This window comes from Dermacentor andersoni, chromosome 6 (genome assembly GCF_023375885.2).
Source record: "Dermacentor andersoni chromosome 6, qqDerAnde1_hic_scaffold, whole genome shotgun sequence".
Taxonomy (NCBI): domain Eukaryota; kingdom Metazoa; phylum Arthropoda; class Arachnida; order Ixodida; family Ixodidae; genus Dermacentor; species Dermacentor andersoni.
This window is the reverse complement of record NC_092819.1, coordinates 29,028,621-29,051,382: the sequence shown is the minus strand read 5'-3', so window position 1 is coordinate 29,051,382 and position 22,762 is coordinate 29,028,621. Positions and strand designations below refer to the sequence as shown.

Genomic DNA, 22,762 nt, shown 5'->3' with positions numbered 1-22,762 from the left:
GAAGTTTCTCGGAGAGCCCCAAACTGAAGCATCGACGCCTTTATTCACCTTCCTGCATGACGTGAACAGATGGTGACTGCGGTCTAGATGATGTACGCTTGCTTAAAACGCGGATGCGAGCGTATACAAAACTGGTATATACAAACTGCAGCGGTAGTCGGGTGCCTCAAGCATCTACTATCGATGCGCTATTCCATCGAGGTATAACTCTACGTTTGGCCCGCCAAGTCATTGCTTCAATTCTCGACAGTACTGGCCATTATTCCTATTTAAGGCTAAATGCGCGAAAAGACAGGTGTAGAGATTTCAAGTGCACCTACATCGAATCCTAGTAGTGCGAGTAAGCCAGGGTCGTACAGCTCTGGCGTTACTCGTAAGTCGCCAGATGCAGCTTGCGCCGTTCCCGACCACCGGCTAGCCGCGCGCGCGAGTAATCACTGCAGCGACCGAGTCAAGCCCACCAACTTATACATACTGCAAGTTCAAACAGCGCGACAATGCTAAAACACAGTGACACCTACACACATTGGGCCCAACGCTGTTTTTTCCCTCTCTGTCTGTCTGTCTGTCTGTCTGTCTGTCTGTCTGTCTGTCTGTCTGTCTGTCTGTCTGTCTGTCTGTCTGTCTGTCTGTCTGTCTGTCTGTCTGTCTGTCTGTCTGTCTGTCTGTCTGTCTGTCTGTCTGTCTGTCTGTCTGTCTGTCTGTCTGTCTGTCTGTCTGTCTGTCTGTCTGTCTGTCTGTCTGTCTGTCTGTCTGTCTGTCTGTCTGTCTGTCTGTCTGTCTGTCTGTCTGTCTGTCTGTCTGTCTGTCTGTCTGTCTGTCTGTCTGTCTGTCTGTCTGTCTGTCTGTCTGTCTGTCTGTCTGTCTGTCTGTCTGTCTGTCTGTCTGTCTGTCTGTCTGTCTGTCTGTCTGTCTGTCTGTCTGTCTGTCTGTCTGTCTGTGTTTAGTCTGTGTTTAGTCTGTGTTTAGTCTGTGTTTAGTCTGTGTTTAGTCTGTGTTTAGTCTGTGTTTAGTCTGTGTTTAGTCTGTGTTTAGTCTGTGTTTGTCTGTGTTTAGTCTGTGTTTAGTCTGTGTTTAGTCTGTGTTTAGTCTGTGTTTAGTCTGTGTTTGTCTGTGTTTGTTTGTTTGTTTGCGTTGTTTGTTTGTTTGTTTGCGTTGTTTGTTTGTTTGTTTGTTTGTTTGTTTGTTTGTTTGTTTGTTTGTTTGTTTGTTTGCGTTGTTTAAAATTTGCCGTATGTCGCACCAACATTTCCACAGAGAAGTACTATTCAAAGCACACATCCACACAGACAAGTGTCGTGACAGCACAGACTGCATGCAAATGATGGAGCAGTGGCGTAGCAGCCAGCGTGCTATAAGGGAACACGATTGCACAACTTCACGTTATGCCACTACCTCGCAGCGTTTTTGGAGAGAGCCGCACGCGTTGTCCCTTCTGCGGAGAGGCGCACGTTTAGGAAATAACCTCGTAGCATAAAGAGAGATAGAGAGAAATATAAATGCATAAGAAAGGCAGGGAGGTTAATCAGAGGGTATGTCCAGTCCGCCACCTTGTACTGCAGAACGGTAAAAATGGTACGAAATATAAGAGAAAAATAAGAGAGAAAGGAACACTATAAAACTGTTATGTGGGCGTTGTCACACTGTCTGCGAAAGCAAAGTGATTGCAGTGTGGTTTACTGTCAACGTAGTCATACGATGATGCGACAGTGCCTCGAGGTCCTTTTTATGCCGCCATTTTGTCCGTGGAAGTGTTTTTTTTGAAACTGATATCCACCATGGTGGTTTAGCTCTTCGCAGCAGCTGTTGCCGATGAATGTCATTGGGCACGTGGTGCCTTTCAAGCCAACGTTGTTGATAGCTTCTCTGCCGAATTAGCAGCATCTCATGTATGGAACAATGCCAAATAAAAAAAAAAGGGGGGGAGGGAGGGGAGTGAATAGTTGAACGATGTTGTGCTGCTGAGTACGAGGTCACGGGTTCGACCGCCTGCCGCGCCGGTTGCATTCCGATGGGGGAGGAATGTGAGAACGCTCGAGTAGCCTGCTTCAGGTGCACATTAATGAACCCTAAATGGTCAAAATGATTCAAAGTCCTCTACTACGGCTTCCCACGTAACTCAGCGCGCAGTCCCAAGACGTTAGACACCGTTTTTCTTTTATTTTGTTTGCTTTCTTTTTTTTTAATTGCAAACACAAACACGCCACAACTACGAGCTATTATACTTCAGGGCAGATATCAATTTGAGCAGAAGTGATTATCACTGGCTATCCAATCAGCTACCACGCCGTCACATGAACTTTGTCCCCTCTGTGATGGTCTGCCACGAGCATCGATAAGCCGAAATATAATGAGAAAAAAAAGTAGGATGAGAAAAATGACGTGATGACGCGTGTTTTCTGTACGTCGCCTCTGGTTAATGGGCTGTCAAATACAAACAAGCATCGCCATTACAGTTGCGGAGGCTGGATGATGTAGTTGATGTATGCAGAGGCCTGACAAGGGTTCCAACGGGGTACGATCGCAAGAGTGAGGCTTTACCTTACAATACGAATTGCACCATACGATACGGTGCGATTCCATTGATATTACTCGTATGAATGTGTGTTTTATTTATTATTACGCATTTGTATGTCATGTGTGTTGACTAACCTTCTAACGAATTTCTTACCTTCATCCTTTCAGATATAACCATCAGGCTGCCTTCATGTCTCATCTAGTCATCTGGAGGCTGGATTCTCCAAGGCTTGTAAGTTATTTCTGTCATTGAACTTTGGCGATGACACTCCATGTGACCACATAAGGTACCTCCATGAGCAATAATAAAGGCAGCACTCAACCTTGCATTTAAGACACCGTAGCGATTCAACAGACATGTTGCACATTAATGAGGTTGATCAGACTAATGTTCAGCGCGATGACGACCTGGCGCCCATGCACATATCAGGCTTGAGTTGGCACACCACGAGTCATCGCTGCTTGAAACAAAGTCGGTGTTCTTTTGTATTGCTGATGGCGATACAATTTCCGCCTTCAACTTGTGTACCCCGCTCTGAATGATACCCATATGTTTTAGTGCCTTCAAGTTTCATGGTAAGTAAACAGCGAAAATTGTTCTTTATTTTGCTTCATGTTAAAAACAAATTACTCAATTTTCAATGAACCGGCTCGGCCTGGCTCAGTTTCATCAAGTGATTGATACATAGCAGCCTCCATATGGCATCATTCAAATGATATTTTTCTGTGTTAAATAAAAATGAATCGAGTTCTTGTTTTCAGCGTCTTTATTACGTGGGCCATTACGATGGTACGCTGCAATGTATTTGCAAAGAGAGTGAGTCAGCGGATGTAATGGAACATATTAATATGTGAACAACAACATGGGAAGTTCTACGCTGAGCTCACACGGGCGAAACATCGAAAGCAGGACGTGCCGTGGTCACTTCAAAGTGCTCTGGTAGCGTTACTAAGGTCCTCAAATACAACCATAATGCTGATTAACAGTGGTAGAAAACGCGACGCCTCCGTACCCAACGTTTGGAGAGGGTGACTAGTCTTCTTCACGGCAGTTCTTGTGGAAACGTTGGCTACAGGGACATCGCTTGTTCTACCACTATTCGTCACTTCAAGCCGCCTCCTTCCGGCGAACTTCGGCTTTAAAGCTGTCTTACGAGAATAAGCGGATCAAACGCGTTATTTCTGCTTTACTACCCGCTTTCGAGGCCCCCTACGCGCTCAGAAAAGTTAGTCACCGTCTTTCGCGACGGCTGAATAGCTGCTGGAGCGAGCACTCTAAAGCGATCAGTGGAATATGCCATTAATGTGCATTCAAGTTTCAGAAGCACGTGGCATGTTACAAAAAGATTACTCATACTAGAGTTCGTACGCAAGGTACACCCAGAAAGGTCTTAAACGCTCGTGTTCTTGTCGGCCGGGTACGTCGGGAGGCCTGTGAACCGTGCAAGAAAAAAGCAGCAGCGCATTTACCGACGAGCCGGCACCACTCTCCTCCTTTGCGTCCGTTTCGGTTCCGCACGGCGGATGGCGAATTCGATCGAGGGCCCGTCGGCGCGAGTCGCTCGTTGAGCACTTCGAGCGCCGCGGAGGTGCAGGCAGCTCGCGCAACATCTGGCTCTCGCGTTTTCACGTTAGGCAATGCCGCGTGGCCCTAGCTGCGCGTAACCGCCATCGGGTTGTATTACTTCCACTCGGGGGAGCGGCCGTTTCTGTAGGGCCCGAGCCTGCAGGAGTAGCGTCGAGCGGCCCACGAGCTCGACTGTGTCGCAACTTGTTGGCGTGCCCCTGTGTAGCCTGACGTAAGTTCTCGCCACTTAGGCGGTTCGTTACATGGGCGTGGGAAGTTTCGCACACTGGGCCCCGCCGATGCGAGGCGTGGGCGGTCGACGACCCTACGCGACGTGCATATAGTTGGGAGAAGATTACTCGCTTCACTGTAGCACAGTCGCAGAACGTAATCAATACTCTGAGACCCGGTCGGAAACTGCGTTCTCCTGTGTTGCAAATCCTCTCCTCTCATTGCTAATTCAATGCCCTAGGGAGGCCGAAAAAGATAGCGAAAAACTTGGAGGGGTAAGTGGGAAGAACGGAAAACAAATACAAGCAATAAGAAGTGATGAGCTGGCAGGCGCAAAAGTGTTCAGCGGTTGCAGAGCCTAGTCGTGAGCAGCTTGGGCTTGTTGGTATACATAACGAGAGAATAATAGCGCAAAGAAAAAAATGATGAGACATGCACGGGCCTTAAGAATCAAGTCAACTTAAGCCGTCCTTATCGTCTCAGGTCAGTCGCCTTCATTCTTATGTCGTCTCGGTCGTCTTAAGAATATGCAACAGGGCTCTGGTGACCTTTTTTTTTTTTGTGCGGATGGCTTTCGAGTCTACGGCTCCTGTGTTTTCTGTGAGCACTATCGTCCAGTCGGCTTAAAGCAGCGCACAATGTCTGCATGCGTCCGCAAAAGAAGGGTGATGGATGAAGACGTGCACTATGGTCTCGTCGCAATCATGAAATCAGAAATAAATGCGAGATACCCGAGATACCTGCTCGGCTTCCTCTGCGACGTCATTGTGGTGCTTTTAGACCGCGATTAAAATTTATTCCGTCGCGTTCTTCTCTCGGCAACAGCCGTGTCGCAAGCATACGGCGTGAGTATGTGCCTTTTTACCTGCGTCGTACACGAGTTTCGTTCGAGAAAAACCCATGAAAGTTGGCAACGAGAAAAATTAGGCAAGCGAGCGTAAAGTAAGGATAAATCTTTACTGTTGCTCAGCTGATTATTGAGTAGGTGGCGAATAAGGTTTGACCTTGTTGACGAGACTTACTGAAGGATCTTTAAACACAACAGACGTCACGGAAGGAGCGAATAGGTACACACAAGTGCTCGTGCGTGTACACTCGTGCTGTTCGCGTCCACTGTTGACCTCGGATATTCTTTAATGAGTTCGCAAGCAGCCACTCTTTACAGTAAAAAACAAAAAATTAGAAGACATATCATCGGCGCCTGTTCTTTGTTTCCATAGACACAACTAGTTTTGTGGAACAACGGGCTAGAAGACATGGTCATATTGTTTAGGTTCATATGGCTATGGCCGCTTTTCATAATTGCTTCCCCGTCATCTGCAGGAGACCTAGTTTTGCATTTGATTGATTTTCTGTAAGTCACAAGCCCCCACTTGCACTGCACTTAAACTGCTTTTGTTACTTGGCGTTTGCCTTTTCATTTTATTTCGCTGAAAAAAACAAGACAAAGAAAGATAGGAAGGGGACGGGAGAGGTGGCAAGTCTGACGTCTCAGTAAAACAGTGTAGCACCATGGCGAGGTTTACGTTTGCCTAGTTCGCGAGCAGAGCCCGTTTGATGCACCACACACTCTTTGGGCAACATCACCCTATAGGCACCCGTCTGGGTGGCCACCACGTACGTTAACCTGTTCCTCAGCCGTCGCCATCATGTCCATAGTCGGGCTTGCTGACGCAATGAACGTGGCGGCTCATCGCTACTCAGCCAGTATTGGTAAATGCGGACATCCGAACCGGTTTGCGCTAGCGAGGACCCAATCCGCACCGGCAGCCGCCGAGCGACGGACCAGCCGGAAGAAGAACGGCGACCTCCCCAAGCTATACAAACCATGTCGTATGCAGCTGTGGCCCTACCATCTACACAACCCTGTCGAGTGGTTTGCACGAGAGAAAACGCGGCTGTACGTCAAACGGAGTGTCGTCTAACTGCGACGGTATACCTGTTCTACAAGCGAGATATTTCCGTCGTCGTTGTCTCTAAACTTACCCTTCCGCCACCGGACAAGATCCTGTGCGACAAACTTAAGAGTTCTTGGCAAGGCCATCGGCTATTTGGCCAATCGACAGCGCAATAGCTTTAGCAGTACAATTAACGGTAGACCCACAACGTAGGCAAATTAATACAGAAAGCGCAGATAAAGATATCAAAAGAAAGGGAGAATCGCGTTCGGTTTTCATTCAGATATGCGAGTCGTAGAGTTGAAAGCGTTGTCATGAAACTCAGTAAAAAAAACTTGTGCACAAGCTTGAGCAACAAGGATGGTTGCGCCAGATATAAGAAACGGAGCTGGGACGCTGAACTTACGTTGATAAATAACTGGGGCACAAAATTCCCGCCGGGAAATCTTCATATATAGGGCGCATCATTCTTTGGAATCATCACTTGCGAAACCTATACTCTATAGCCTGCAACCAAGACTGCAATATTTTAAGAGATAAGCGGCATCCAAAGAATACCACAAACACTATGACGATCTCCCCAGTAAACTCGTTCTTGCCACTAATCTTGTGTTTGATAATTGAAAGAACTATTGTTGAAGTGCTTTTCTTATCGTTTTATTTGCGCAATCACGCGCTCGCCTGCGTTCCAACGCGTTCTCTTTAGAAAATTATCTTTAATGTCGCAGACGCAATTCTCTCGTTGTTTGCGTTTTCCGCACGTACCTTGCCGGCGCTAGCTCTCACCTACGTTAAAACGGCGCCTCTGTAAGGGCTGGGGCGCACAGTAAAAACGTAAGGACGCGTCATTATTCATTGCTCTGCGGACGCTAAAGTGGCATCTAATTAAGGACCCCGCCCCCTTGTCCCTATGGGCTACGCAACGGGTCGTTTCGCTCCCCTTGCCAGGAGCCATTCGTGTCAGGCGTGCTGGCGAAGCATAGTGCATAAGAACAAACGCAGCAGAAGTCAAACGAGAATAAAAGTAATGCACCAACCTTTTAAAAAAAATCTCCCATCACGAGATTCAAACCCAGGACCCCACAATCACGAGCCGGACACCATATTTTTTAACATGGTGTCCATTACGATGAATAAAATCATCTACGTACAGGAACTATTTACAATAATGTGAGCGCTAGGCGGTCAATCACACTTCAACTAGCAGTACGTACAAAGGAAACGTCACAAAAAGCGACTTCTTTTATCACAGCAAGAACTTGAAAGGTGGAGTTAAACATCCACTCAAAAGTGGATACCAATCCGGCTGACATTCTTCTTGATCGTAAGTGTCCTTTAAGTGCGTAATCGTTTCAGTGAAATACGATCCTGAGGCATTTTACTTATAGGCTTGCATAGCTACGGAAAACTCTGCGCCATGAAACCGTACGGAAGCGTCGGCTGTTACACAGTTCATCGGTGAAAAACAGCGCCAAATAAACACGGACAAGGGAAGAACATGGGACAGCGCTTGTCCTGTGTTCCTCCACAGGACAAGCGCTGTCCCATGTTTTTCCCTTGTCCGTGTTTATTTTGCACTGTTGATTAACCGATGAATTCTTAACAACTAGCTTGTGTTCTTACCTTTTAAATATTACACAATCTCTGCATCGGCTGCTACCACCCGTCAATGTAGTGTTATGGCTGTAGTGAAGGGCCCCCTCACTATAGTCAGTTCCATGAAATCTTATGTTTTGGGCTTTGGGTGGATATGTGTCGGCACTTCGCCCCTTTCTGACAAAATATCGCGTCGGAAATTCATGCGCCCACATGTAGGTGGCGGTAATCGTACAGAAGTTTCTGTATTCACAGAAATTCACCTATTTAAGCCTAGATAGCGCTACAGGTTTTCTGATACACGGAACGTAAGGACAAACGGAACGGAGCAGAAAATGATCCCGGGCACCTAGCCCAAATAATGCTACGCCATTACAAGTGGTAAAGGACATCTTGTCTACGTACAAAACCCGAAATTGATTCCGCGTAGACTAATGTTCGAACACCCATCAAATTTTAAAGAGAGAGAGAGAGAGAGAGAAATAAAAGATATGAAAGAGGCAGGAAGGTAACCGGAAGACAGATATCCAGTTTTCTACCCGGCACTACGGAAGGGGTAAAGGGAGACAGAAAAGTGGACCCACACGGAAAGAGTGGAAGAGGGCTCCAAACTGTAGATTTTCACCAAAGTCTAAGGGTCCGAAGCATCGACTGCAACGTCAAAGCTTTGCTCATGCGGTGCTGCAGCATAGCATCGATGTGCCGCATCCTGGAACAGCGCGGCCGTCCACGCTAGACCTGGCAACAAGTACGGTTTTTCGAAGGCGTTGACACGGGGTCGTTTTGAGGAGTGCTGCGGTGTGGGCGAGCACACAAGACTACAAAGAGAGAGAGAAAGAAAGAGAAAGTCCATGGGACGGGGGAGCGAAGAGGCGGGTGTTAGCAGGGCGAGAGGGCATAGGGAAAAGAGGAGAAGAAGGAGGAGAAATGGAGGAAGCGTGCAGGGCAGGAAGGTAGCAGGCGGCGGCGTCGTTTCGTCGCAATCCAGGTGTGTCGCAGATCGATAGAGCGCATTATCCGGACCGCTTTTCGATCAGGTCCATCGATTTACCGAGAGGGAAGGTAAGGAGACGAAGGGAAGAAAGGGAAGCGGACAAATAAAGTCGCTCGGCACAGGCGAAATACAGAGCTAGTAAGGGACGAGGAGCTTGAAGTAAATGCAAGAAGGGAAATCGAGCTAGGGAAGGAGCAGAGGGAGTAAGGGAGAACAGAGGAAGTACAGGACGAAAGTTAAGGGAGACCGGCGCTCTATTTTTCTTTAGGAACCCCGCTATGAGGAGGGGAAAGAAGAGAGAACGAGAATGAGGTGACCAGGGCAGAGAAGGTCTGTCCGGGGAACATAAGTGCCGGGTGGGAAGAGAGGTGGACTCTTTAATTGTGAGGAGGGAGGTAGGGGAGAAGGAGGGAGAAGTTTTTCCACTTGGAAGTGCCTTCGCTATAGGAAAGTGCGAGACGTGCTTCATTTGCATGGCGACATTCGTTCTTTCGTCCCGTGCCTCCACTCCGGGCACCGCTGGCAGTCGCGGTGTTTTGTTTTCCACCTTGCACCCCAGTTCGATTTTTGTCGCTAACAGGGTCATCGATGGCGCTTCGCTAATGAATAATTAATAACTCGAGGAAAGGTAAAAAAAAAAGTTAAGTTGAGAGAATTGGAGGCGCCGATCCCGGACCGAGGACATTAATGTGTGGAACCTGTGACGGCGCAATTACTGCGCACCTGAAACCCGAGAACTGACCTGTAGGCTGGGGAGCGTTGATGCGCACGCGGGCACTGCGTCATATTGTAGTTTTTGTCTCGTTGAGAATAAGCACACGGAAGGCTTTAAAATAAAGCCTTCTGACTCGGTTGACTGGTCGTCGCAATCAGACATCTAAATTGATCTCGTTTGTATGACCGCGCCGCTGATGCGGTCACGTTAATCGCACCATAACTAGGAAATGTGTCGAGATCACGGGAGCGTCCTCATGACACGTCGTATCCCTCTGCTCCGATACTCTTTCATATTATAATATCCGAAGCTTGATGTCTAAACGCGATCAGATTTGTTCCTTTCTTCAAAATAGTGACTCTGACATAATAGCGTCAGCTGAAACTCAGTTGCATGCCGGTATCAAAGAAACTGAAATTTTTCCTGACGCCGATGCGTACAATATCTACAGACATGACCGTACAGTTGAAAGAAGGGGCGGGGTGCTTCTTGCTATTAAAAGAACTTTACCATCCATCGCTGTCACCTCTAACTCTAATCTCGCCATAGTACGGGCTGCCTGCAAAACTAGTTCTTCGAATTTACTTATTGGGGTGTGTTATAGCCCGCCTGAGTGTCGGATTTCTTTCGTTCATAATCTCCGGTCTAGCATTTCTACCGCTGTTTACTATTGTTCGCCCAGTGACATGCACCTACTTGTTTGGTGACAATTTTCCTCAAATAGATTAGACTAATTTATCTTCAACTAGTCATGCTGCAACTGAATTCATCAACCTAACTCTAGATTCCTGCCTGTTTCAAGTGATTATCAAGAGTACTCGTGGTTCTAACATACTATGTTTAGTTGTAACCACTGCTCCCGAAGCAATAGCGCCGATGGATCTTGACCCATTTAGCGGCCATAAGATGTTGCAGTTTAATATCCTAGTTGCTTGTTCGTTTGCAGTTATAACAACTAAGAAGATTCGAGACTATAGTAAAGCAAAATATGGTGAAATTAACACTGAGCGTACCACAGTTTTCAATGAGATGTTTTTCCCACTAAGAAACCAACAATCTGCCGAGGACAACTGGTTGATTTCAAACACACACTTTCTGCGCTGATAGAGAAGCATGTACTTCTCATTACGATATCTAATGATAAAACTAATCCATGTTTCAACAAGGCCCTACATCGATTACGGAATAAAAAGAAGCGCCTGTACAGAAAAGCTAAATCTGCTTCCTTTCCGCCTCCTTTGGGTAGGTATAAACAGTGTCTCAAAACATACTGCTCTGCTATCATACCACTACCAAAGACAAATATTTTAGTCAGGATCTTCCATCGCTATTGCAAACTAATTGAAGGAAGTTTTGGAAAATTATATCCCCCCAAAATAAACAAGACCCCGTATAGCTACACAATACTGACGGCTTACCACTAACTGACACTGAATGCCCCACTGCGTTTAACAGATTCTTTACATCAGTGTTTACAAAGGAAGACCACTCCAGTATGCCAATTGTTCCTGATTGCGACTACCCATTCATGAAGCCCATCGGAATTAGTCCTGAGGGTATTGCATCTCTAATTGACAACCTTAAGTTATCCTCATCTGTCGGGGTGGACAACATAAATTCGAAAATTCTTACAAACATAATTTCAATTTCCAGCCAGGTTTTTGGTGAAATCTTTGAGCAATCATTATCATACTGAGAGCTGCCTACCGAATGGAAGCCAAGGTCATCCCTGTCTTCAAAACGGGTAACAAAAACTCACCCGATGACTATCGTCCCATTTCTTTAACATGTATATGCTATAAATTACTTGAACATATTATCCCTTCTCACATCGACAACCATCTGGAACGAAGTGAGTTTTTCTTTTCAAACCAGCATGGCTTTAGGAAAGGCTATACTCTTGCGATACCCGGTTATTTGGATTCTATACTGACCTGCATTTTAATATGCATGAAAACCAGCAAATAGATTGTATTCTTTTAGCTTCCTCAAGAGCATTTGACAGATTTGCACATGGCGAGCTGTTTACTAGATTATCTACCCTTTGTCTTGATTCTCTCACAATATCTTGACTGCTTAACTTTCTCACATTCCGTCAAGGATTCAGTTATCAACGGCTTTTCCTCTCCACTATATGACGTAACCTCTGTAGTACCACAGGGAAGCGTGCTTTGACCCTTACTTTTTCTAATTTACATTAATGACCTTTAAAATTATATATCATGCCGTTTAGGTCCTTTCGCAGATGACCGTGCTGTTTAACATAAGATTACTTCAGAAACGGACTACCTGACCCTTCAAAATCATCTTAACACTATTGTTGGTTGGTGTAAAAACTGGCACCTGATTCTAAACCATACTAAATGTAAATATATGACTTTTAGCCGCGAGCATGATATTTCTAATTTTCACTACTCTATTATTAGCACCTCCTGTCCAAAGCCACGTCGTACAAATATCTGGGAATTCAGTTCACACCAAATCTTTCGTGGTCTTGTCACATTTTAACAATCTGCAACAAAGCATTGAAGATATTAGGTTTCATATGCCGAAACCTACCCTAGTGCATCATGTAACCGCGCAAACAACACAGGACGAAGAAGGAAACACACAGGACTGGCGCGGAGCTTCAATTGAGGTTTACTCTGGGAGATCCCACATTTACACATGTATCATAACCACACTTGCTAATCATCAGACAACCATCACTCGACGTTGGCATGCGGGCGTGAGTGGCATAAATTTGCATGTAAATATTCGAACTCTTTAACACTCAGTGACGCTGAAGAGCTGCTCACGCAGCTGCCAGATTGCATTTTTATACAGTAAGCTTCATAGATTTCTCGGCTCAGTTGTGACGCAAACATCTTCAAGACTTCAGTGTCGCGGAACCTAGGCGTGCAATTATGACAGTGGCGACAATGGTCAGCCAATTTGCCACTACCCGCCAATCCTTCTACCCCTGCGCGTTGCTCCTGCAGTCTGACGTTTAGACAACGTCCCGTCTGCGCTATGTAGCTGTTGCCACAAGAGAATGGTATCTGGTACACTACCCCTATTCTGCATGGGACGAACCTGTCAACGTGCTTGATACCACATTCATTTCTTTTTTTCTTTCCCTGCACCCTGTTGCACATGCCCGCCAGTTTCTTGGGCGCCGTGAAAAGCACCGGTACTTCACATTTTGCAGGAGCACCGCGCAGGGGTAGAAGGATTGGCGGGGGGTGGCAAATTGGCTGACCATTGTCGCCACTGTCATAATTGCACGCCTAGGTTCCGCGACACTAAAGTCTTGAAGATGTTTGCGTCACAACTGAGCCGAGAAATCTATGAAGCCTAGTGTATAAAAATGCAATCTGGCAGCTGCGTGAGCAGCTAGCTCTTCAGTGTCACGAGTGATAAAGAGTTCAAATATTTACGTGCAAATTTATGTCACTCACGCCCGCATGCCAACGTCGAGTGATGGTTGTCTGATGATTAGCAAGTGGGATTATGATACGTGTACAAATGTGGGATTTCCCGAAGTAAACCTCAGTTGAAGTTCCGTGCCAGTCCTGTGTGTTTCCTTCTTCGTCCTTTGTTGTTTGCGCGGTTACATGATGCATTCCAATATCGACCACCAACTAGCCCGCCTATCCCTGTTAAACTACCCTAGCTCCGTCCGAAAACTAGCGTATCTAACATTTATTCCTCCGCAGTTGGAATTCATGTCATGTATTTGGTCTCCCGATCAAACATTCCTCATTGAAATTCTTAAGTCCATTCAACACAGAGCTGCACGGTTCATTTGTAACAATTATAGTCCCCTCGCCAGTGTCTCCGAGCTTAAGAACCTTAATGATATACAGATACCTGAAAATTGTCATTCTGTTTCACTCTTGTGTTTATTTCGAAAACTGAAACTTGCAACTCTCCACAAAAATGTTAGGGGGAGAAAAGGCGTTTGGCGACATATTTACAGGATATATAGAACGTGCAGGAGACAGGCATACAAGATGGAGCCCGTGCGCATGGCTATCGGCGATCGTCGTCTTCGTCAGTCCGCATCATCGTTCGCTACTGCAGCGCCTGGTGGCAATGTGTTGACACCAGCACTTCATTTTTACCTCTGGAATCGCCACATCAATCTGCACGGCGCTTACATATTCATCTTTTATTTGACCGCATATAGGGAAAAACTCGATCATTCAATTCATCTGCATTACCTAAAGCAATTAAGCTTTGGAATGATCTTTCTGACAACTTAATTTCTTTTTCTGAACCTGGAGAGTTCGAAAAACTACCTCTGCCGGAATTTATAGCTTCAGTATTGTTCCAAATCTTGTTTTGTGTTGTACTATTCTTTCAGTTATTTTGTACTATTGTTTCACTTGTACTTGGTTATCAGTATTTTTATATTTTCGTGCTTGTTTTCTTTTTTCAGTCTTCGTGTTAATACGTTATTTTTAAGCTGTTTTAGAATCAACGTTGTATTCTTTTCGTATATTTGCCTTGTACCGTGTCTGTTGTACCGTTACTCTTGTTTATTATTTCTATACTGTATTTCTATTTATATGCAACCCTCACCCTATGCTCTTCAGGGCCTGTGAGGTATAAATAAACAAACAAACAAACAAACAAACAAACAAACAAATAAATAAATAAATAATATTTTTTTATAAATGCATATGCGCCCCAAGTGTCCAAGCAAGTGATTTGGGTTAAATTTGCTGTATTTGAAATTGGAGGTGGCATACTCGGTAACACATTTGTCACTGCAATGTTTGTCGGGTAGTGCACGATAATCACCAGCCAAATAACTCTTATTAATTAGTAATTGTCACTTAAGTTATTCGTAGCGCTGGACTTGTAGCTTGGCGTTGTAATGTCATCCAGGTGTATCCATGAAATAGGAAATTTGAGATGAGATAAGTTTCAAGAGAGGCATACACAAAATATCTTACTAAACACAATGGCGTTCCAGGAATCTATGTGCGGTGATGCGTTAAACATCGACGTTGCTGCAACAATGTATCCAGCTTGGGGTAGGCGGTGCAAGTGAATTTCGGAGCATATTGTCCCGATCTCTTCTACAGCTGCAGGGACAAGAGTTCCTGCAACTGTACAAGAGATCGAGCGTATACAAATAAAGTAATACAGATAAATGACACTTTGGGCTCTTACTATTGAGAGGAAGGCCAAAAGTTAACCACCTTGCTAGCAACGTTTCTTACAATAGCGAAGTTTAATTTTGGCATTCTCGTGATCAGCATTAAGCGGTTAATGTTATTGACCTAAGTAGTTGTATCGCAACGTACTTATAAAGTGTCTTCCAACTCTTTGTTCATGATGTTCTTTTTTTCTCTCTCTCATTTGTTTTATTGTTTTATTACACTTACGCCATTAGTGGGACGGTGCACCCAGAAAAGCATTGCTTCCGGAATCTCCGCCGCTTTCTAAAAGAACAAGAATAAAGCCATTTTTATCAATGCATTTGACTGCCTTCCTTTTCTAAAGCACCTCATCGAAATGCATTGCTGAGGGTTGTATTGCTGTTTGTTCAAACATAAGTTGTTGGCCTTGTTACAGGCCCAAAATCAACGTTAGAACGCCGGTGCTCAGTGAATTTGGAATGTGCTTTCGAGTTCGCTTATTTCCATGTTCCTACGCTGCCGGGCTGGTTTTTGTATTCCTCCCTTACATCGCAATCTGCGAGACGGAAAAGGCGAGTTCGCCTTCGAACGAGGATCTTTTTACAGCGAGGCAATTTGCGAACTCAATGGCGCGTCTGTGCGCGTGCAGAGTGGTATGTTGTTGTTCTCTGCTTTGTGCTAAGCGAAGTACGCAGAAAGGGGCTTTTCTATTTCTGTTTTTCTTTCCATTTACTATTTCCTCCTCTGTCCACCATTCCTATTGCATCCTAATGAACGCCTCCAGTAAACAGTGTCCGCTTTCCCCCGCACCGAATCTCGAGTTCCTAATCTTAATGGTCCTGAAGCCGTATCGACTGTCTTGCCGTTGGCTACCCGATCGGTTCCTGATTAGGCTTGCCTCGCCACACCTGAGAAGTTACCCCTTACTTTCACTGTTCGCAAACTCGCCCGCTCGTCCGACTACGGAAGAGCGAGCTAGGATTCGAGATAACCTCGGCCTGCTTACTTTCTCGGTAAGGTAGTTAGGCTTCAGTCTGCAAGTGCAATGACTCTACTGCGCCTCCCGCTATACCCCTATAGACGCACACTTGATTGCCTTTGTTTAGTTATCATTACCTGTGAAGGTCACGAAGGCATTCGGCTCTCGAAGGTCAGCTTCTAGCTAGCCTCTGCACGTACGATAACAGCGGCACCCTTAGCATACAACACTCGAACTGCACTCAGCCAATAGTGCTGAAATCGTTGTTACGTGAGAGCGTCTTCCAGACGGTTGGCCGTAATTGGATTTCCTTCCTAGGCTTGCCTAAGGCAATGTTTTAACCGTCTCATTTCGTGCGCCCTATCTTAGACGGGCAATGAATCCTTGTGGTAGTCCTTATCCGCGAAGCATTCAATCCATGCAACTAGCTGGGAGAGATCACGAAATGTCCCTACCGATCGCAACCTTCAGCCTCAGCAAGGTCCTCCAGGTCAATGGCCAATTTACTCATTCCAAAGACTAGCGTTAATGGCGCTCCAAACATCTCTAGAAGCGAGCGACATTCACGCAAACTATTGAATACACTATTTTCTGTCTTAAGCTTACTGTGTTTAATTTGGTCTGACTTTGGTCTACTCAATGCTGAATTCATGGACATCCGCGGGTGAACCTATTCGGTGTTTTCCTATGTTCCCAGACTTTAAAGTACGTAACTGGACGTTGTGTTGACTTTAGTGTACTTATGTGTTTGGACTTTGTGTTGCTGTATTTCTGAGTTCACTTCAACTTTTAGCGTATTTTTATGGGGTTTCTTTTTCACGTATGTGGCCTTTATTATTTGTGCGTCTCTATGGGAAAAGGTGTAGCCGGAGACAACTAAAGGCGCAAACATCACCCGAGCATCATATCATAATAATAATAAGAAGAAGAAGAAGAAGTAGAACAAGAAGAAGAATTATATGCGGTAAGACTCCCAAAAACCAAGATAAGACTTGCGCATCACCGCGTCAAACCCGTGTGCCTGCTAAATCAACTAATCTGAGGCGTTCAAAAGTCTTATTTGCTTATTCGCAACAGCTCCACGCGTCCACAGCACCTTGGCGCTCACATTAGTAACGTGTAGCGTGTATTGAGCATACTTAGGCATTGGACTTCCACGCACACTGAGAAATAGAATGTAGTAGCACCGGTGGTGTAGTGCCCACCGGGGTGCCTTAATGGCTATGGCATTGCGCTGCTAAGCACGAGGTCGTGGGATCGATTCCATGCCAAGGCGGCCACATTTCGATGAAGACGAAATGCTACAGCGCCCGTGGCCGTGCATCGGGTTCACGTTCGAGAACTCCAGATGGTCAAAAATAATCCGGAATTCCCCATTACGGTCTGCCCCGTAATCAGATCGTGGTTCTTGTACACGTAACGCTCCAGGAATTTTATTATTTATTATTAGCAATAGTCTCAGTTCTAAGAAATAAAGCGTGTTGTACATTGTGCGCACATGCACAAAATAAATGTTTGTGCACTGTGTTTTACTTAATAGGCCGGGAGTTGATAGTCTTTCAGGTGTAATAACTATAGCAATAGATATTCGTTGTTGTAATCTTTTTCTGAATTGCGTAGCGGGGACCTTGAGATCAAAGTTCTGCAGTCACCTAAAAGCTCTAAAACTGTGCGAGAACTCGTGGCAGCCGGAAGACGTAACGCGATGTGTTCGACGTATGTAGAGCAGTGATTAAAGCTGCATAATCTTCCGCAACTGTTCGTTCAGTTGTATTCAGGTGTCGGTGCCAAATTTTTTACCATTCATTATATAGTAGAACACTCTTAATAGCGCTACTTAATGCTGTACGTGGTTTAGGAGACCGCTTATAGTGTCGCTGTGTATCATCCACATGCCCTCAGTTTTCACTCTCTCCCTCTTTTCCTCTTTTTATTCCACTTTCCTTTACCTCCAGTGTAGGGTAGCAAACTGGGCGCGCGTCTGGTTGACCTCCCTGCCTTTCCTCTCCTTGCTCTCTCTCTCTCTTTCTTGGCGCTCCGGTGCCCAGAATTTTTTTTTTATTAAATTCTGGAGTGCGCAATGCGGGACCACTCTCGGTTCTTTACTATACAGCTAAATTAAGCAGACGAGCGTTTTTTTGCACACCGCCCCCATTAGGATTGCAGCCCCCGTAGTCGGTATCGAACCCGCTACCTCGAGCTAGCAGCAGCAACACCGGAGTCATGAAATATGCCGCGACGGGTCAATGCCCACAAGAAACGCACGACGAGAAGGAATGCCGAAATCATGCCGCGTGGACTATTTTCTTTCGACTTCCGGTTCTCCAAACAAAACACCGACGAGCGCTTCTGGTAGCCTCTTTTGGCTTGCGCGTCATTTCAGCGGCTGAACGGTTTCCCAAATATGACGCGGCGTCGCGGTATTACATTCGTTTGTATAATGCCAAAAACCAAACAAGATGTGTAGTGCCTGAATAGCCCTGTTCCTACTTTGAGTTCCTTTCTACTATTGCCGTTGTCCTCCTTTATGTTTAAAACCGTTTTCATGCATTTATTCAGGTCATTCTCTGTATTCAGACACCCTTACGTCTTTCATGTAAAATGCACAAACATAACACATTACTCGTTCGTACTCTCCAGTATCGAGAGTTTCGTACGAACGGAACCGAAAGCGAAGTAGCCTCACGTTCGATAGCGTATGGGGCGGTTATGCGCGCGGCTACTTCTTTCTTTATGCGTTCTTTTTTTATGTGACTCTTTCAAGCACCTTCGCAATGCGCCATCAGAGCATGGAAGCCCAGAGTCAGCCGCCGTCGAACCGCATTAGCAAGTCAACGTGCGCAAAGTGTCGCGATGCGTCGAGCGACGTCGTGTACGCGTCAGCAGTTTGCGCAAAGAAAAAAAAGGAATGCTTTTGACTCGCCACATTTCTAGCAGCGACGCGTTTGCGCGTGCGTCCTATCGCGGTACGACACCAGGTTCACGCAGCGGTGGCCCTTGCGTGCCAGAGTCTCTCGAACCCTCGGCACACGCGATGCATGCATGCTGACAACTCGCGACTCCGAATGGCCCCCGTGCCCGGCGACGTGCGCTGAAGGCGTTCGCCTATATACACATACACGTTCAGGCTGAAACTATACACCTCCAAAGAACGCCTACTTGTCAACACACGCAGAAACGAACGGGGCTTCGGCAGACTGGACCCGCACTTCGCGTTTTCTTTTCTCGGTGTTGTCGTGTAACTCGCTCGTAGGGCAGTTTACAAGCGCATATTGTATCATGGTATCATGATCCGCAGGGTAACAACTGTCGACTGCGATAAGGTTGTACGGCGGAAACAGCGGTGCGAAAACGACCCGAAGTAGGTATACATTCGAAAGCCAGATGTAGAGATATGTATGCGGCGACGTCGTCAGGCTTCGGGCATTCCGAGCATGTACTCCCGAAGTCTCACCCCAAATCTCGGCAAAGCGCGTGCGACAACCGGCATAACGTAAGCAACCGGCTCTGCACTTTTTTCTTTTTCCGGGCGAGCATCACCTGTTCCCTTTTCTGGAGCTCTGCCGCATTGATCTCGACGTTGCTGTCGACTCGTAAACAACGAGCGGCGGCGCGAAATGCGGGCGCGGTGCGTGTCACATCCGAGCCTGTGTGCTCCGGCGCTGTGTACTACAAAGTTAAAAGCGAAAGGGTCGCCGTTCGAGGTCCCGCGAGAATTAGGGCTGCGAGAAGCGGGAACACGGAGCGAGAGAAGACGCGAAAGCGAATGAGCAACGGAGTCGACATTTGAAATCAGTGAGCCGGGGTCCTCGTAAATGCGAATTTCTTAGGGATGAAAGCGGAAGAGGAGTTCATTGCTTGATTGGCCTCCGAAATGCATAACGCTTCGCGTAAGCAATGACAGAGCTGATTTGCTTGCCGGCACAAATGTTTTCTTTCTGCCTGATGTAACGCTGTTTCCGCGCTGTTTTTCCTTCCTCTCATTCTTGTTCTTTCTTTCTTTAAGGCTGTAAAGCTCCAAGCAGGCAGAACGAGGCGCGTTCCATTGGGACGTTCGAAATTTCGCTCACGCTACGACAAAAATTCGCATTCGATGGTCGCTTTGGAAAGAAAGCTCTAACGGCAAAAGACTTGGGCTGGCAAAATGCTCGTTACATGTGGCGAATTCGTCGGATCGCCTGTAGCGCAGAACATCTCTGCTGAGTGCTTACTGTGTCCTTTAAATCCGCGCATTCTAAGTAGGCACTCAGGTTCGTGTCGCTCGTTTCTCCGTGCGCATAGAATGTCGGCAAAGAAAAAAACAGGCTTGTACGAGCTCTCTACAAGAGCGAAAGTTATTCAAAGAGATGGCATTCAGTTTCTTGAAAGCGTCGACTTCAACATAGCTTAAAATGAGTAATAAGGAATACACTCTTTGATAAATAAGAGCAGTGATTATGATAACGAGGCGCGACCGGCCATATAGCGATGTTTTATTTGAGACATGTGTGAGTAGGTGCAAAGTTCACTTTTGTCGGTTTAATTTTTTCAAGTAAGCTAAGCCTGACTCCTTGTCTACTTGGGGTTCTGACTCAGTCGTGTTATTGGTGTTCCATTGGAAGGTATATAACTAAGATCAAGCCTTCTCTATGTAGTACTCTGCTGAGGAGAATTGGTCGCGAAAACGCAGCAGTTGTTATTCTTGTTGTCCTAAACAATATAGGATCAGGAAACGTGAAATCCGAGCAGGTGCTCATTTCGAGTAACACGATTTTTCGCAGCCTTCGAGAATGCAGTGTCTTCACATACTGACTTTGCCTTAATAAGAGCACTATACATGCGTGACTCTTTCTGCTAAAGCCACTTGCTCCTTCGCGTTAAAATTTTGCACTGATATAAAATAATGCCAGTAATATTAGTTCAATGCAATGTTCGCAGGTAGTGCTCACCGGTTTCGTCGACAATAAATCCGAAGCTGATATCGTCTGCGTGATGCCACTCAAAACATATCGATCCCCGTGCAATGGAGCGGTGGCGCCAACTGTCATGGCTACAGTTGAAACAATGTTTTCGCCATGTCAACGGGCATATCAGCCTGCCCTGAGCTTCCAAACAGGGCGTTACGATACCCTTCCTGCGCGTACGTAACCTGCTGTTTACAAATCTGTCGCTGACCACATCGAGTAACTTCCAGTCGATGTCGCTTTTTTTTTTCTTTGAGTTACTAAACGGCACATACCAAACCATTATATTTGGCGACCTCACCTATCTCAACGCGGCGGCTGGTAGTCGATATTTTCACGTATACCTGTGACAGCGCACAGGCAGGCGGGCACGCAGATAATTAGTGACGGAATAAGGTGTGAGCACGTTATCGGGAGAGCTCGTGCGGTATAAGCTACGATACAGCTCGGCACTGCCGATAGCAATAACAAGCAGTACGGTAGGCAGTCGTCGAATTGAATGGCGGCATCTTGCGCCTCGCCTCATTTAAAGATGCGTCGTAGAATCTTCCAGATGCGTTTTCGGCGACGAGTTAAATTCCAGAACGTGCCAATAGTGACCTATTAGCGTGTCTACCGATTGATACACGACGGGCCCATATTTCAGGAGGATATTGCCACACTTTCAAGAATCATGTGTTATTTGATATCGCTAGCGTGTTCTCACGCGACGCCAGAAACGCGATGGCAAAGCCACGCAGTGAGAGCGAAAGAAACTGGCGAGTAATAATTATGAGGAAATAACCTGCCAATTTGAGAACGCAGAGCAAAGATATCAGTGAAGCGAATTATCTGCAAGTATGTCGGTGCAAAACTTTAGCCTGCTTGTGAACCTATGCCGTCTACAACCAGCGTGCTTTGCGCTTAAGCTCTACGAAAAGTTACTGGTATTACACACGTGCAAACGCTTTTTAGCTGGTAGCTTGAGCTCTTTGGATTCGTTAGAAGCAGCCGTGGAGTGCACTCTTCTGCCAGCCGGGCTGCTGGAACCCATTTCGTTCACTCGCGAGTCGTCACAAATCCTTCACAACAAAGTTAATGTTTCGCGCTTTCGCAGCTACAGAAGCTTCCAATTATCGAGCTCATTATGTTGACTTCCGGTTTCGAAATGACAGCCTTCGTTACAAGGGCTCAGTGCCAGTCTCGTGATGACGCACAAACAACCGTGACATGGAAACCCGCTTCCGTCTTTCCGGTAAAGTCAAAAGAAAGCCCTAATCCGTTAGTCAATTTGTTATCCTTTATTTTCCACAATTCGAATATACTACAAAAATACCAATTTTTGTGTCACAAAGGGGGGAGGGGAGGGGGAGTCTATAAACGCGGACGACAGTTGCCGCACATTCATCTCGTGGACGCTGGGAGCGAGATTAAACATTGCACAACGGTTGGCTGGTTGTGTGTGGGAGCAGTGCAGATAGATGTACAGCAGGGCGCAGATGCCTGGAAGCCATGTCATCAGCAAATACTTTTATCTTCTTCTACCACAGCCATGCAATGTCAAGGAGTCTCAGTGCGTTACATGGGTCGAAAAGGAGCTAAATTTGAGCCTGACCTCCTAGGCTGCAGAAAATAACGTTTTCGCGGTATATATCCGGACTTTTTATCGCCCGTCTACGTGTTCCTAGGGTAACCAGTGCAGAAGGGACATTTGCCTGTTTTCAAGGCGCACTAGAATATACGAATGTAGCGTAGTAAGCGTAGAGCACAGGTTATGGCTCGCTTTGTAGCCATAGCTTGCTGTAGAAAGGAAGGCAGTGACGTTCGAGCGCAACCTCCTTGCTTAAAATACAACGATTTCGCACAAAAGCAGCCAAGGTGGCACGGAATCCACATAGCGTAAACCTCCCTACCTTGAGCCTCGGAAGCTTCGTTTAATCCCGCTCTCTAAACTGTAATTCAGTCCATAACTGTGTTATCTGTGTGTATGGCTCCACAGTCCTCTTTTGCTGTAAGCAGAGTTGAAGTTGTGAGTGCCTGCCATGCGCAAAGGCGCAAGCACAAGGAGCATACTGCCCCGCATGTCGCTCCGATCCACTAGAACTTTCACTCATGTTCAACAGAAATTCTATTTGACTCTAACACAAGGTGCTGGAAATTGTTGTTTTGCGCGGCTGTTTGGCTCGATGACGTTGGTTCCTGTGCTAACGG

General features: G+C 46.2%; 1 protein-coding gene across 1 annotated transcript in view; it reads left to right on the top strand.

Annotated features, from left to right (window-relative positions):
* The window catches only part of LOC126521455 (metabotropic glutamate receptor-like), a 285,492-nt gene that overhangs the window by 225,967 nt on the left and 36,763 nt on the right, over positions 1–22,762 (top strand). Inside the window, exon 4 of the mRNA XM_050170157.3 lies at positions 2,686–2,749. The gene's annotated coding sequence lies outside the window, so the exon portion shown is untranslated. The remainder of the gene's footprint in view (positions 1–2,685; positions 2,750–22,762) is intronic.